This window comes from Aptenodytes patagonicus, chromosome 4 (genome assembly GCF_965638725.1).
Source record: "Aptenodytes patagonicus chromosome 4, bAptPat1.pri.cur, whole genome shotgun sequence".
In the NCBI taxonomy this organism is placed as follows: Eukaryota; Metazoa; Chordata; class Aves; order Sphenisciformes; family Spheniscidae; genus Aptenodytes; species Aptenodytes patagonicus.
This window is the reverse complement of record NC_134952.1, coordinates 3523407-3537500: the sequence shown is the minus strand read 5'-3', so window position 1 is coordinate 3537500 and position 14094 is coordinate 3523407.

Below are 14094 nucleotides of genomic sequence, written 5' to 3'. Positions count from 1 at the left end.
GTTCTCATCCTAAATCCAAACCACAGCACTGTACCAGCTACTAGGAAGGAAATTAACTCTATCCCTGCTGAAACCAGGACACCCTTGGAGAATGTTTCTGTTAGATATTAATACAACATTATTGTAACTTTTGGCCTTTGAATTGGTGCTTCTTTTTGACTTATTTTGCCCTACAGAATACTTCATTTTTCATTCAAACATGATGAGTTGAGATATTGTTTTATCCCCTGATCATATCTTCCTTGCTGGACAAAGGGTCATTTTTTTTCTACAGACAAGAAATAAAAAGGAAGAAATTAAAAAATGCGCTGGGTCATCCATTCCTTGTGGCTTTAAACTGTCACTCCAGCAGCAAAATAAGCCCATCCACATCGGAAGAAACCAAGGAGGCTTGACAGCAAACCATTAGAGGAATAGTGGGGAGAAGAAATAATTCAAACTTTTAAAAACACAAACACATTCTAAAAAAATTGAAAATATGCCTTTTCATCCCTACCCTACCACATCCAAATGGGATTCAATGTGGTGCGTTTTTGACCTGCTCAGATGCCCCAAAGTCTAAGCAGTGTTTATGCCATCCAGTCAGAGGCAACTCCAAAAATACAACCACTATTAAAAAGAAATGGTTCTTATGATTCACCATGGAGAGCTCTTTCCTCTGAGTTGTTGTGAGCCAATACTCAAGTGGGAAGTTGGGGTCATTGTGTTTCTGGATGTCGTTTCTTAAAAAGGAGACATAAAAAACACCTTGACAAGTTGTCATTAAAGATTTCGTGGCAATATCTGTAAGTGCAGGGATGCCTACTCTGTTGCCGTGGCAGAATTCACATTCAGATGATTACATTTTGCCTACTTACACTCAGCCTGCATTTTCAATTCCATATGTCATTCTTCTTGTCTTCTCATCTTAAATTGCTGTATAGTGCTGCTGTGCATTATTAAACAGTTGACACATTTCACCCCAGTGGATCTTGCATTTAAATGATGGATTTACAAAGTCTATGCTGCTTTGTTAGGTTTGCCTGTACAGCTGGTTGAGTTTTTTCCAAGAAAAAAGTTTTCTTTCAGAAAAAGACTTGAAAAATTACTGTTTTTCATTAAAAGTTGTCAAAATCTTTTTTTTTTTCATTTTTTTCCAAAAGTTTCTGGCTTTCTGAATTGAAAATGAAATAAAGTAGATGTATATAAAAGAAATGGTGTTAAAAAAAATCAATGTTATTATTAACAAAAAAGGAAAAGCTTTTCCAATTAAATATTGAAAATTATTCCAACAGTATTTTAGACATCTGTTTTTTGGATTTTGCCATGAACCAAAAAAAAAAAAAGAAAAAAGGAATCCATTTCAAACAATTGAGAATGAAAACATCAGAACTGCAAATATCACAGCAAAAATCTTTTAATTGTTTCCAGCAAGTTCTTTTTATGCATCATCTTTTGAAACTTGCAAAGTATTGTACCATTCAGAACGAAAAACTGCCTTTAATTCTGTTTCTCAGTAAATGTATACATAAAATGAAACCCAAGTGCAATTTGTTTTTTAGATTAGAAATTCAATGAGACAGGGATCACTGCTCCATGAAATTAAGCACGTTGTATATGGGCTAGAGGAACGTTCCTAAAAAGATAAAGTATTAGAATCTGTCCCAAGGAAGATACAGTGGCTGTCTAGGGGGTTTGAAGAAATGGAGAACTCAGTTGCGGGCAATGAAATAAGAAAATGTATATGTTAGGGAGGTGGTTGAAACGAAATACTGATGAGAGGTATTACCTGGTGATATCTGTTATACTTCACCCGCTGTTCAGTGGTGGCAAATGAAGAACTTAGATTGATTGGCCCAGTCAGGGAAACCATCACAGTGTGCATGTGTTGTGTTATCTTGGGAATACAACAATCCCCAAATGCAAAATTAGAGCAGTCAATACCCTCAGAAGAGAACTTAGACTATTTTAAGACACACGGAAAGATCCCTAAGGACACAGATTGCCTAGAAGACTTTAAAAAGCTTTAAAGCTTCTCTTTTTATCTGTAGACAGCTTCATAAAGTCAACTGCTAAAATGTGTTAAAATAATCTGTGTTGTAGAGTCCTTTTAGAAACAATATATTTCTCAGGATCAGACTCCTAACTAGGGCTGAACATCTCACTCAAAGGTTAATATCTTCCATGGCTCTAAGTATTGACTGCAGAGGGAGCCCAAGGCAGACCTACTGTAGAAACCATGTAGGTGATTTTGCAAAACAAGAGGAAAGCCAATAAGTACCACACATTTAGAAGACATTGCTGTGTCCTACTTTAAAAAAAAAAAAAAAAGTTCCCTTTGTATTTGTTAAGACCATAGCCTCCTTGCCTGACCATAAATAGTTTCCTTCAGCTCTGAGAACAGACAGGATTCTGCCTTCTGGATTTCGCGTAGGGTCATTCTGGCTATTAGTAAGATGTCAGGAGCTATGTATTGCTGATGCAGAAAAGGAGAGGCCTCCCATCACCATCTGTGACGCATCCAACCTATGTTTTAAAGGAAAGCTGAGATTGCAATCAAATAATCTGGTTTAATCAGCTGGGGCTCCAAGTGAAACATCCGGGTTAAAATCAGGAGTGAACATGTAAAAGTTGGAAGAAAGCACCACCCTTCACCATACTCACCACACCATGTAGCTGGTCCCTCATCACATGGCCCAAAAGAGAAATAAGCAAGGTTTTGCAAAAGATAGTAATTTCAGAAGGAAGGGCAGCCCATGAAACACTCTTTCTAGCCAGGCACGAGTAGTGGTTTAGGGATAAGCTCTATACTGGGTTTTTTTACCTTGAACTGTATTAAGAGAAATTGCCTCACAAATTAAAGGCAGCCTTGTAGATGAGGATGGACAACCAGCATATAGAAGTCTTCTGGATGACTTTTGAGGGACTGATGTTTTTTGCATCCAAGTTCAGTAAGCAAGGCAACATCTACACAAGCTACACCTTCAATGATTTTAAAGAATAAACGTGCACAAGGGTTTTGTGATAGTCCAGTTTAGACGTCACTAATTTGTGGCTAAATGAGACAAGGTTCCTACTGGAAAACAGGAATTGTACCAGTGAATTCCAACTATGTAGCACGCTTTATTTTCAGATCATTCCATGAACATTAACTAATTAATCCTCATAACAGCCTGGAGCAGAGAGCAGGAAAGAATAGTTATGCAGACATGTCAGTAAATATTTAATTTCTTCTTTTTTTTAAATGGACTGTTTTCATGGAGTAGTTCCACAGATGGACTCATTGATTTCAGTCCATTAAAAGAGGGAACAACTGTGACATGATAGATAAGGCATATTTTAAAAAAAATAATCCTACAGGTGATAAAATGTTGCAAGCAGAAATCACTTATTTCAGTGGGAGACTGCAGAGAACAAATGAAACAGTAAAATATACAGTGACACAGATGCTCAGGAGACTTGCTTCTGAGAATCCCATTTTATCTTTAACCACAAAGGCAAGATTGTCCCTTATGTTCAACGAAGACGTGCTAGAGGAGGGTTGCCATGGAAGAGGATAACCACATTAAGTCTCCCAGCCCCCAGCATGTCTGCTCCTATTTCCACCCACTCACCCATCTGGCCAGGTTGCAGCAAAGGTGCGATGCCTCGGGGCCCGGCACGCAGACCCACCAGGGAATTCTTGTCTGGGCAATTTGTGGCTGGAATACAGCATTTCTCATCACCACCTGTGTTAAGGGGTCCAGGCACGCTTTGTGAATCTGGCCCGATAGATTTTCCACCCTGAATTGTGCCCTGGCCACCTTCCAGCTATACCATTTGGGACTATGATTTTGTTAAATCCTGACCTTGCATGGTCAGGATTAATCAACACAGGACTTTTTTTGGCAGCACAAAAGAATGTGTTCTTTGACCAAATCCTATACCCGTAGAAGATGAGAGTAAATCTCCCTTTGCCTTCATAAAGGTCAGCTTTTCAAATTACCCTCGTACATGTACTGCATCAGGGCATGTGAAAAGGTGATGAGCACCCTTGTCATGTTGAAAAGAGGGAGGACTAGAGTTAACTCAGCACCTTTCAGGAGCAGTGCTTCAGGGCCATTTTATTCCACTTGATTCAGGATTGAATCCATACTCTAGCTTCATGCTAGAGGGAATCCTGCCTGTTTCTGGTGGTTTTGCTTCAGAAGAAATGTAAAACCAGTCTACTGGCTAAATTTCAGTTTGGATAATTACATTTTGCTCACATAAATTACTTTAATAGTTTCAAAGAGGGGAAATTACTCTCTGCTTACTCTTCCAAAGCTATTTGGTAATGTTAGTAGGAGAGCTGAAATGGGCCAACACACCAGAGAGGTGGCTGCATTTTAATGGGGGAGGAAATTCCCCCTGTAGTTTACATATTTTGTGCAGGGAACTTCAGTCCACATCCAGCCTACGTGAAAGATGGAGAGCTATTAACATCTTTCTAAAACCTCACAACTCTCAGACTGTGATATATCTCCCTCAGTCCTACTCTTATGTATCAGACTGTCTCTCTGACAGCTCTTCTGGGATGGCTTAATAAAGGCCTATTCTTAACTCCTCATTTTCCCATTGTAAGCCTGCTGATTTCTTCCTTTCTTTCCTCCATCACCAGCCCCTTCATTCAAGATCCAGTCTGTCACCTGGGCAGTTGTCTCCTGTTATCATCCTCTGACATCCAGGCTAGCTGCAAGGCTGCTTGGCTCTTTATCCATCACGTCTCGAGGAGCCAGGCTTCTGCAGACAAGCTAAACCTCTTGTCGTCGACCCCGTTCTGCATGCCAGCGTAGCACCATCCATGCTTGCCTCTGCTCGTGACAAACTGCAGTTCCCAAATTATTCCCTTCTTCTTTAAATGATCCTTCTAGAGCCTGGCTGTGGAAATTATGCTTTTAGCTATCTTCATCCTTACATCTTTTTGATGCAAGCTGATTTTTTCCCTCTGTACCCAATCCAGTATTCTTATATTTTATCTTAGGCATCAAATCCATCACAAGTTTCCTCTTTCTTATTCTTCCTTGCCTTTCTCAAATTTCTTCAGTGATCTCATCTATCACATCACTCATTCCAGCTGTGATATTTCCATTGTCATCACTTCGTGTGTCATTCTCATGCCTGGAATGTCCTGATTTTTCACATCCTTTAAGTCTGTGACCCAAAATGACACTCTTCCTGAATCAGGGAATCAGTTATATTATCTTTATGATTATTCATTAAACAGAACTTTTAGAACAGCTAATGCATATGCATGAACTTATTGTTCACAAGGGCTGATTGTTCAAACGCTCATTCTGTGAATTTGTTACCACAAAATGAAATTTCCTCAGTGTACGAGGAACAGACCAAAACACATATATATAGGATGGGAACATTTTGAAGTGCAATGTGCAAGATTTTCAAGCAAAACACATGATATTTGGAGGTGAGGATTATGTTGCTAAATGGTAGCACAAGACTCTCTTTCCCAGCTGCTTCTTCAGGGAAGAACTACAGGTACCAGTATGGTGGACTAGATGGATTACCCCGTCTGCTTAAATGCGGAAATCCTGACATCCCTTCCCCCTCCTATAACCTCCCTCCTGCCACTTGTTGAGCTTGTTCATTTGGCCAGATCTGACATTCTGCAAAGATTTATGCACATCTAATCTGAATATTGCCAGTAGTCCCACTGATGATGACTGATACTTGCAGGAGTAAAACATTGGTCTAAATCATTGCATGGGCTGGACTTTCTTTGGGCAAGGATTGTAGGTAATTCTGCTCACTGGTTGTGGATTGATCTCATTTTAGGTGTCTAAAAATATTATTTTATTTTTTTTTTAATCTTAGATTTTGCAAAGCAATCAGCATATTTCTAGATGTTGTAGCAGTTTTAATGGATTTGAGGATTCTGACCTTCCACTGTTATTCATACAGAGATGAACAGCCCAATGCTGAAAAAGCACAAATATATTCCCTGAATATCCTTATAAAGGAGAGGAATAAATCAATGTAACATTGTACAAGAAATGTTTCATAAATATTTCCCAGGAAAAAATGTTTTAGTATGTCATGAAGTTAATTTTGAAAGTTGTGGGTGCATTTTGGACAGTAGAAGATCTTTCTCACAAGTCACTTTTTATTAGCTACTAATGTACACAGCACTTACCGTTTCGCTGTGTTGTTCTTTTGAATATCCCAATATCATTAATGTTTTCTCACTAAATATTTAAATACTTTTTTTCCTCACTTGGTGCATCTTTTCTCCCTCTGTCCTCCCATGGGCTTAAATGTTATATTTGCACATTTATGTAATATGTGATTTGATGAAACACCAGGATGCACCATGGGTGCTGGACAGCCTATGAACAGAAATTCAAGACATCTGCCATAAATTATAGCAATGCTTTGGGCTGCTGTACTCCAAGAGAGTTGTGTTAAGGTCATCTATGTGTCATGCCACAGGCAAGAGCTACCTGGAAAAGAAAATTCAAGTTCCATAGATGATAGCGTAGTCTTGGAAAATTTAAAATCTTAAATCAATGGCAAAAGGAGAATGCATTCCTTTATTTTTCCTCACTGCATTTTTGTTCTGCAGAACTTAAATATTCCAACATTTCATTCCAAATCCACCAAGGTAGTCTGATCACACCAAGACTATTCCTGTTTCTCCAGAATCAAAATATGCTTCCCACTGTCCCTGCCTTTTTGTTGGGATGAGCTGAAGAAAGGGAATCTGCAATCTCCTCTGTGGAAAATGGTTAGACAGACTGGGAGCTTGGAAACTGGCCAGGTTTGCTGCCAAATGCCTGGTGGGCTGAGAAATTTGTTTTTTATTCGAAGGACTTGAAGTTCTGGTGTACCTCTCCTATGAAAAGAGGTCAAATGAGACCTCATGGTTCTGGAAAGCTTGGAAACATCTGATCCTAAATCATCCACGCTCAGAGCTTCTTGAAAATCTACCAGGCAGTCAAGAAGCCCAGGTTCACTATTATTTGTAGGCATGGTTTTCATGGTCTTCACTGAAAATAGATCATCTAACTGAAGTTTCAGCTCTATGGTTTCTAATGGAGAAGTATTTGCTCTGAGAACTCCTAACTGTAGTTACACAGAGTCTCTCCAGAGCTTCGGGGATATATTCCAAGTCACAACCTTTACACTGGGCTTACAAGGGAGCAAGGGAAATGATGACTGCTTCAACTGCATTCTTTTGCACTGGGAAATTTCCCCTTTATGGTTCACTGACATCACACTCACAGAGCTGAAGAGAGATGTTTTCTCCCCCCCCCCAAATTACATTAAAGTCCCATAACATCTTACTGGAGTAAACACGTATTTTGATATTACCTTTGCAGCACTGGGATTCATATTTTAAGAAATCTTACTTTGCCATCAGTTCAAATCTGAGGAAATGCCAAATGAATATTGGAAGGAACAAAGTGAAAAGGAGGGTGCCAAAGCACGGACGGAGGCTGATGAGATGGCGAATGCTCAGATGGACACTGAAGACGGTACTGTCTTTTAAGTGGGCTGAAAGCAGAGGACATAAGCTCAGGTGTAGTGGAAAGGAGTGGTGGGATGTGATGACAGTGCTACGAAGAGTGTCGAGGCTAGATAGCTGAGAAAATACAGCCAGCCAATGTGCCAACAATTATTAGACTTCATATGGCTTTTAGTATTGTCCTTGAGCTAGAAGTTCTTAAATACCTGTATTGCATAACAGCACTGTCAGTTATTAAGTACGTCTTGTAATTGGTTAGAAAGTCATTCATGATAACTTGCTTCAAAACCAAACAGCTGGTTCTGTGAACCTCTAGGTAACAACAAATGCAAGAACAGGAGGAATAGTAATAATTTAAATCCACAATATATCCAGTTGCTGTTCTAAATCCTAAGGAATTAATTTTTTACATATATTTCAATACTAAACTAATCTTGACACTTTTTCTGTTTAAAGCATGCAGAAACAAAGTCTTGAAAAGGTATGGATTTATTTGTTTATTTACTATTTTATCAATGCAAAGCTAGTTTAATTTAGTATAATAGTTCTTACTTGTGTCTTTTAAAAAAAAAACCCTCAGGAACGCATTGTGTTCTTAACAACTTCACTATCATACATCAGCATAGTTGCACTGACTTTAGAAGTGCTGCCATGATTTAGATCAGTTGTAGATCCGGCCCTCCATTCTTGGGTTCCGAGTGCCAGTACAACACTTCAATGAAGTTTACTAGAATGTTTCTGATCAGTATGAAAAAAAAACCCTCACAGTTTTTTTTTTTCGTGATGAGAATTTCTACTACTTTTTTAAGAGTCTGATCCTGCAAGGTACTTGATCCCACATTTCCTACTGTTTGCGAAGGTCTCTCATTGAGTTCAGTGGGAAACTGGGGCTCTTGACCCTCTGCAGGACAGGACCCTAATAGTTGGCAGGAAATTGCCTTGCATCTTGTATAACCTGCTAATGTGTTTGTGCATTCGTGCACAGCAATTGATCTTACAAACTTCTGAATGGTCACTGGACTTGCCATTATACCATGAATATTTTATAGCAGCACCACTATAATAACAGTAATTGCATTTGCCCTTTTACAGAACCTTTTATCTAAGGATTTCAAGGTGCTTTATGGATGTTAATTAAGCCCCACAGTCTTCTTGTGGAGTAAGAATTATTATTACCATTCTGCAAATGGGGAAGCTGAGGTATAGAAAATATAAACTTGACCTTGCCCAAGGTCATATCGCAAATCCCTGCCAGGACTACGAGATGAATTCAAGGGTCCTTGTTCCAGACTCACTGTAGTTATTTACTCGATTTGGACTATGCCACCAGCTGAAGAAAAGTGTTTAAAGTTGAAACTTTTGATATTTTCCTATTATTTGGAATATTGTAAATTTTTACTGCTCTGAAGAGTCACTATGTCCCTCAATACACCCTCACAAAATAATCCTCATGTCAGAAGGTACTCACTGAAATGAATTTGAAGTGCTACACCCAGAGGACCTGATCCTATAACAGAGATACCAGTGGAGACATTTCACTAAGTATTAGCCCAGTCTTGCAGGTACTAATACAAAACTATTAATGCCATCATGAGCCGTCAATGAGCTGTGAACAAAGTCCATAGTTGAAAGGCACTTTTCTCTCAATCACTTTACTAATAGTGAAAAGATGTCCCAAGGTATATTCTAATGTCAGTGCCTGTCATTTAGAGGAATGAAAATGACTCACTGTGAGTGCTTCTTTGATAAATTTATTTACTATGAGAGTGCTAGCCCTTGATTGCTTTGTAAAAATGTGTAGTTATTATACGATGATTTTACAGTTAGGCTTGTGTCTAAAATGAACATGAAAAACACCTATTCATCCAGGGAAAATGAGCACATTTCCTGAGTGGAAAGGTACCTTCATGTACCTTGATCTAAACGGGGTGCATGCTCACAGTCACAGCACGGCATGACAGCCTTTGAGAAGGTAAACTTTCAGAAGGCAATTCCAGATCAGCAAGCCCACATGCACAGCAGAAGCAAGTTGCAGTGTTTTTATCTCAGTCACAGCACTGAGGGAACATGAAGTGTCTCCACATTTCCAGATTCAGACTTAATGTGACCAAAACCACGTGTGAGATTTCCCTGCAGCTGGGGAACAGATGTGTGCCAGGTTATGCGATGTGGGAAGTGGGGACAGTGGTCCCATGCCCCGAGCTGCTGCTCCCCGTGGCACTGAGCTGGTTTGGGATAGTAAAACCCACAGAAATACGTATGTAAATATAAAATGCTCTCTGCTTCCTAAAGTGGACAAAATCCTGGCTTCACAAAAGTAACTGGGAAATTATCACTCACTTCTGCCCATCCAGAACATCCTTCAGGGAGTTTAGAGACACCTTTACCAGTTAAGAAGACACTGTAATTACTGTAAATGATGTAAAATCCTTTAAGCTATAAGAGATTTGACCGGTCTAATCAATATCTTGCAATAACAAGGTTTAGGCTGGTAAGAACTATTGTGCAGTAATAACATTGTTTATGATTTCTTCTGCTTAACTTCCCAGTTTTTCATCCAACAAACCTATGTCTTTCAGCAAAACAGTATCATAGAGCAGTGCTAGTGGGCAGAGTCATTTGGATATTACCACAAGAAAGCGACGTGCTCCTGGCCTGGGTGAAGGTTGAATGGGGATGAGTGGGGTGCCAGCACATCCAAGGTGAGCAGGAACAAAGCAAGACCACCCTTACCACAGAGAAATGCCTGGTGCAGACAACACACCTTAGGAAAAGAGTTATTCTCTTAGCACAAGTTTCCCATCTTTTTTTTTTTTTTCCTTTTCTTTTTCTTTTTTCTTCCTTGTGGGATCTATGTATGGATCCCATCCTAAAAAGGGGTGGAGATTCCTGTCCCTAGCAGGGCTGTATGAGCAGCTTTCCCTTTCTCCTTTATAAGAGGATCATTCATGGGAAAAACATCCAAAGGAAACTACGCACTGTGTCTTTGACTATAACTACTCATCTGAAACAAAACATTGGACATAGCAACATAGTACTGAGTAATGTTCCACAGGTTGCCAGCAGCAGCTCTCTGAACTGTACATTGTGAACAGAACTATATTTTAAATTCAAGATCTGATTTGCAAACACCTTAGTATAGCCTGACGATTTCACTGTTGCCTTTTACTTACTCATTTCAGCTCTTCTGCCTTACCACCTCTCAGCTTTGATGCATTGAGAATCATTAGTAAGTAAAGCACATTTAATCTATGCTGCTGAGTTTATATTTCTGAACAGAAGCAAAAACTCATACCAATTAATTATTTACTGAGCTGGAGACTTCCAAAACGTATATCAAGGAAGTTCACAGATTTATTAATTTCAGTTCATCTTATTTGGAATTTTGTTAATGGGATTTTCAGCAGGTGAATAGCTGTTGTATTTTTACATGCATCATACTCAGTTTAAATGCCATTTCATTAAAAGCTGTTTATGAACAAAACACTTGAACGTAAATGTGAATTGCCCAAAGCATTTTCCCCATTGCCTGTGCTTAGGCTGTTCCCTGAAATCAAAGATTTGATGGATTTTTGTTTTGTTTGCATTGCAGGTTTTTATTCCATGCATGTAACAAATGAAAAACATGAATTGGAGTGGACATTACATTTTGAAAACCACAAAGCACTTGATTTATTCAAATTATGTTTACATAGGAATTATTTCACCCACCAGTGAAATGCAGCTGCCTCTGGCTTGGAAGACGTCAGTCTTTAAAAAGAAACATTGCTAAGTGAAAAGGACTTTATCTAATATAAAACTTGAGGAGGAATGTAGGCTTGCAGAATGTAATTACTCATTTGGATCTTAGCCCAGACACCAAAGCTATCGTTCCCTCTTTAGCAAAAGTTACTTTGAATCTTAATGGTTACAGATAATGAAAGCCTTGATTCTGCAACCTGTCTGGAAAATAAAAATAGTAGTATAATGCTTCCCAAATATTTAGGTGTAATTGCATTTAACATTACACAGCACTTTAATCAAGAGACCTCCAAACCCTCTATAAAAATGGAGGTGTGTTTGATTTTCAGGGCAGCCCTATTCACTACTTTTGGTTCTCCACTTTTCAAAGCCTGAAATATGTTGTTGCAAGGCAAATAATTGACTCTATTCTGGCCTCTGAATTCATGCAGAACTTCTCAGTGTTTCTGACAGGGAAGTTTTCTGCATGGATCTTTGGCAGATGTAGCTACAAGGATGTGGTCACACAGTAGTGACTATGACAGCCAGTGTTGGTTTGAAGGATTGGTTCGCCTTCCAGCCTATTGATTTTGGGTTTTGTAGCAGCATATTTAGCACTGGTGTCAAAGTCATGGATGGGTTTGTGATAAAGCTTCTGTGTTATTTTAAAAGCAGTGAGAGGGATAGTCCATAGTGGGCACATCCATTCTCTGTATGATGTGCAACATCTATGCAATCATTTCTATCCACAGCAAAATGTGACCTATCAGTCGGTGAGCCTCTTTCGGCAATGGAGATATTATCTGTTTCCTTCTGTATCCTTGACATTTTCATCAGTTTCCCCAAAGGATTCTCTGTCTTCCCTTCCCAGATTTTGAGCTATTGCCAGACTGTCATCTGAAGTTCTGTGTTATTTTACATTGTCTTGGGAAAATATCTGTCCCGTAATTGGAGGAGAAGGGAAATATTATCCAAATGGTACTAAAATCCATATTTTATGTACTACAGCAGTTTCATAAAACCCATTGGGAAGATAAGAAGAGAGACTTTATGGGGAAAAAAGAGTGGAAGGTTGCAAGGAATAACACATAAATGAAAAGAACAAAGGTGTGGGTTTTTTTCTTTTTAAAATGAGGAGTCTAAATATCTTTAAAATTTTTTTACAGTCTTACTTTACAAGATGTTAGAGAGTCTGTTATGTGAACTCTGTGTAATAATAATAATAATAATAATGATAAAATAGTTCCATACAGTTTATGATGTATCAGTTTATTTCTGTGAAACTGTAAAACATGTTCCAGCTGATCACATGAGCATTAGAGATTTCATAGCAAATCTTGGTGTTGGGTAAATTTGCCTTGTCCCTCTCTCTGCATCAGGATTACAACATCAGGATTTCCTGAAGAGCGGTGCTGATGAAGTCAATTACAACTATATTACTGAGTTTGGGGGCATGAAATAAAATTTGAAGGTCACATAAATTTCTCTGATGAATAAACTTTTCTCTGTGTGCAGAGGAGACCACAGAGGAGAAAAACTCTTTTCTATAAAAGGGGTTGGTTACTCCCACACTTTCAAGCAAGAAGTTGTAGTTGAGGATAAAGGCAGTAAAGAATTTTGGCAGAAAGAGCTATTGTGACATCAAAAAAAGTTTTTATAGATAAAAAACCTGTCTTCTAGAAATACTCTTCAGTCCATAAATGTCCCCTCAAAAGGTCAGGAGGTTCAGTAGAAATATCATCTTGGGTGGATGTAACTGTGAATGGGAACTTCATTTAATTCTAGGGAAGGTTTTTCTCATGGTAGTGCGGTACTGAACGCTTTCTTTACCTCAGTCTTTACTAGTAAGACGGGCCTTTAGAAATCTAAGGACCTAGAAACCAGTAATAAAGTCTAGAGCAAGAAAGACATGCATTTCATGGAAGAAGATCAGGTTAGAGAATACTTAAGGAAATTGGACATGCGGAAGTCCATGAGCTCTGATGAGATGTACCCACGAGTGCTGAGCTCGTTGATGTCACTGCAAGGCCACTCTCAATAATCTTTGAACGATTGGGGTGATTGGAAGAAGTGCCTGAGGACTGGAGGAAAGCAAATGTCACTCCTATCTACAGAAAGGGCAGGAAGGAGAACCCAGGGAACTACAAGCTGGTCAGCCAGCCTCACCTCGATCCCTGGGAAGGTGATGGAGCAGCTAATCCTGGAAACCATTTCCAGGCACGTGAAGGACCTCAGGAGTAGTCAGACACGTGAAGGCACAAGAAGGCATCAGGAATAGTCAGCATGGATTCACAAAGGGGAAGCCATGCTTGACCAACCTGATAAACTTCTACAATGAAATGACTGGCTTGATAGATGAGAGGAGAGCAGTGGACATCATTGTCTACGTAGACTTCAGCAAGGCTTTTGACACTGTCTCCCATAAGATCATAGAATCATAGAATCATTGAGGTTGGAAAAGACCGCTAAGATCATCGAGTCCAACCATCGACCCAACACCACCATGTCCACTAAACCATGTCCCTAAGCGCCTCATCTACACGTCTTTTAAATACCTCCAGGGATGCGGACTCCAACACTTCCCTGGGCAGCCTGTGCCAATGTTTAACCACTCTCTCAGTAAAGACATTTTTCCTCACGTCCAATCTAAACCTCCCCTGGCACAACTGGAGGCAGTTTCCTCTCGTCCTGTCGCTTGTTACTTGGGAGAAGAGACCGACACCCACCTCGCTACAACCTCCTTTCAGGTAGTTGTAGAGAGCGATGAGGTCTCCCCTCAGCCTCCTTTTCTCCAGGCTAAACAACCCCAGTTCCCTCAGCCGCTCCTCATCAGACTTGTTCTCCAGACCCCTCACCAACCTCGTTGCCCTTCTCTGGACACGCTCCAGCAC